The sequence below is a fragment of the Saccopteryx bilineata genome, chromosome 8 (genome assembly GCF_036850765.1).
Source record: "Saccopteryx bilineata isolate mSacBil1 chromosome 8, mSacBil1_pri_phased_curated, whole genome shotgun sequence".
NCBI classification, from domain to species: domain Eukaryota; kingdom Metazoa; phylum Chordata; class Mammalia; order Chiroptera; family Emballonuridae; genus Saccopteryx; species Saccopteryx bilineata.
This window is the reverse complement of record NC_089497.1, coordinates 85,906,918-85,910,495: the sequence shown is the minus strand read 5'-3', so window position 1 is coordinate 85,910,495 and position 3,578 is coordinate 85,906,918. Positions and strand designations below refer to the sequence as shown.

The 3,578-nt window shown below is 44.5% G+C and overlaps 1 pseudogene; it reads right to left on the bottom strand.

Moving 5' to 3' along the window:
• Positions 1-915: 915 nt before the first annotated feature.
• On the bottom strand, positions 916-1,164 carry LOC136311719 (ATP synthase membrane subunit K, mitochondrial pseudogene; annotated as a pseudogene).
• Positions 1,165-3,578: the final 2,414 nt, after the last annotated feature.

Sequence of the window (3,578 nt, the reverse complement as noted above, 5' to 3'; positions counted from 1 at the left end):
CAATTTTGAACCAGTTGGGATGGATATACAGAACAGTTAGGCAGGTGAAAACTAACATATTGGCTTTTTTATTTCTGATAAAGACTATGTTGGTGAATGGGGGTTAGGTGTAGCAAAAGTGAGTTTCTTAATACTGCCCCCCACTCCTGGAATCAGGCAGACTGACGCATGGATTCATAAGCTTATCAGGATAACCACCAGCTTCCCTGTATGGAGCTCTCCTCACTGAGACTCTTACAGTACAGAGGCTGAAAAGAACCCTGCTTTCTGGGAACAGCTGACTCCAGAGCAGTGGTCCCCAAGCCCTGGGCCATGGACCGGTACTGGTCCATGGGCCCTTTGGTACCAGTCCGCAGAGAAAGAATAAATAACTTACATTATTTCCGTTTTATTTATATTTAAGTCTGAACGATGTTTTATTTTTAAAAAATGACCAGACTCCCTCTGTTACATTCGTCTAAGACTCACTCTTGACGCTTGTCTTGTAAGTTCGACAATTATATTTTAAAATACCACAGTTTTTACGCCGGTCACATAATTTTATTTTGTGTGTTTATCCATCCCACCCTAAGACCAGTCCGTGAAAATATTTTCTGACATTAAACTGGTCCGTGGCCCAAAAAAGGTTGTGGACCTCTGCCTTAGAGGAAAGCACTGATCTTTCTTTGTCTGGTCCCTCTCCCAAAGTCACCAGTAAGTAGTCACTCCACCCTAGGGAGCAGTCAGTGAGGGAGCAGATAAACAGTAAAGGCACTACTCACACTGAGTGTCTGCCACATGGGAAGATATATCAAAGTCGGTAATAACCATCGTTGTCCTAGGAGAACCTAAAATCAACCTAGGGGGAAGGGGGTGAAAAAATGTAAGCTGCATTGTTTCCCCCTTCAGTTCATAATTTATTGTATAAATTTACCGTCACATGATGGGTTGACATGAGCTTTTCCAGGCACGGGAATGTAACACATGAGGCACAACAGTTTGGAAGCTAAATGTTGCTTTCACAGCTGGATTATTTTTAAGACCTTAACTTAAAGTATAAGATCACTGAAGCAATGCCTCCATATGTGGCCTGTACATAATTCATTCTACCTGTGAAAGTATAAAGTTGAAATATTTTTTAATACCAGTGAAGTGGAATCAGGCATCAGTTTCTGGACCTGCCATGATTTCAATCTTGCAAAAGAAACAAATACTGCAGCCTGTGTTTCAACATATGTAGCTACCTCTCGGTTTGGCCAAAAGAAATCCTGTAAACTGGATTCTGTGGATCTCAATCTGGACACACTTCTGCCTTCCTAGTAATGATATTTTAAACACTTTTTTTTTTTTTAAGATTTTTTCTTTCTTTCTTTATTTTTAGAGAGGAGAGAGACAGAGAGGGAGAGAGAGGAGAGAGAGACAGAGAGAGAGAAGGGGGGAGGAGCCGGAAGCATCAACTCCCATATGTGCCTTGACCAGGCAAGCCCAGGGTTTTGAACCGGCGACCTCAGCATTTCCAGGTCAAAAAGTATCAGATTGTCCTGTATCTTAAGGTATATATGGTGGTATTCTTATGCCTGTACACACACACACACACACACACACACAAACACCGCTGACCATGACATTACAGATGGTGTCTATAAAAGCAATTATAGCCTATAAAAGTTATTATGGGATCTCAGAGTCCCCTTTCTGTGTCATCTGGCCATAGGCAAGAAATTCTTGTGAAACTTGCCTGAGAGCAAGCTTTGTTTCCTTCTGCTCTGTGGGGCTTTTATCCAGAAGCCTCTGGGCCACCCAGTCTTTACACTGAGACCACTGACTTTCACTCTCTCCACTGGTTTGAGCTGATGCAGCTTTACACTGGCTGGTTAGCAAGCTACATAAAGGGTGGCATTTGGCAGTGTGTAATGCTGGTGGCTGAGGCCAGGCAGGTTCACATTGGATTTCGGCAGATGGCAGAGAAACTGTGGAGCCAGAAAGTGTCGGGCCATACCCATTTATTGGAGGCTCACATAGACAGGGGAGCAAATAAACAGCACAAGGGAAAGAGCTAAGAAACAAAGGAAAATCTGCTATTCACAGTAAGGGCAAGGGAGTGAGGAAAACCGCACCTCACGGTGGCAGGAGAGCGATCTGGGAGAATCACCGATCACCGTCCAGGGGAAGCACCCATAGCCTTCTTTTTTTTTTTTTTTTTTAGTATTAACCCATAGCCTTCTATAGGCTGTGCACACGTGCCTCTGCCACGTGCTCATGCACTAATCAAGCAAAGTGCTTGCAACTGGTAACCCTGCGAGCAAGCCTAACACAGCTGCCCCACAGCCCACCCCTTTAGGGTTGCTCGCCTCACAATCTATGCACAGATTTCTTCTGAGATGGTCCCTGTGCAAGGAGTAAGGTACATTACAAAAAACAAAACAGTACAGTCTATAGCAGTGGTAGTCAACCTGGTCCCTACGGCCTACTAGTGGGCATTCCAGCTTTCATGGTGGAATGGTAGCAGAGCAACCAAAGTATAAATAAAAAGATAGATTTAACTATAGTAAGTTGTTTTATAAAGATTTATTCTGCCAAACAGCAAAAATTTGACATAAAGTACTGGTAAATAATTATTACGATATGCTTTAACTTGCTGTAACTCTGCTTTATAAATTTTATAAAGTAAAGCTACTTCCCTACTTTATAAATCACCACTATTGTGGTACTGGTGGGCGGTTAGAAAATTTTACTACTAACAGAGATACAAAAGTGGACAGATGGTAGGTATAAAAAGGTTGACTACCCCTGGTCTTTAGCAACATAATTTAAAAACACAGCTATGGGTGACACAATAGAGTGGTCAGCGGCACCAAGAGAGGCAAATCTTTCCCTTCCAGCAGAATACAGACCAGAGTTCTCTCTGCAGACAGCACAGTAGCAGGTACCAGAGGCCGCCCCGGGCAGGCATACCAAACCTTATCGGCCTGCATACCAGGATCTGCTGGTTCAATGTGCAGCAAAATGGGAGAACTCATTATTGGTCATAAAGAAATTACAAAGGTGCCCTTCATAATGCTGTCCCCCTGAGCACTCAAGAGATAATACACTTCTACCTTAGGTGGCCAGGTGCTGATTGCCCAGGGAGTCAACTGTAGATCCACCTCTAGCTCCTTTCCCCATGGTGCCACCAAGGCCACCCATCGTAGGTGGTGGGCCTGTACAGTTCATGGCCATGTCCATTGAAGCTGTTGGCTTTTAAGAAGGGGTGTTGGGGCAGGCAAAAGTACATTGTTCTGCTGTCCAAAGCCCGGCTTGAGCAAAGTGTTCTTGATGCATATCTGCAACTGGATAGGAGCAGCTGCCCGATGCAGGAGGGCTTCCACTGAAGCTGGGCACCCCCGTCAAGGTCTCTCATTCAAAATCCAGAGTACTGTTTATAAGCAGCGTGTCCATCCAGTAAGGGAGCTGGTGCCCCACTCCTGTCGCAGTTCCTGCTGTAAGAACCCATTATACCGCTCAATGATACGAGCAGCCTGGGGGTGGTAGGAAACATGGTACTTCCAGTCCATACCTAGGTCTTGAGTTGTTGCCTTACCATAGAACCTGTGAAATGG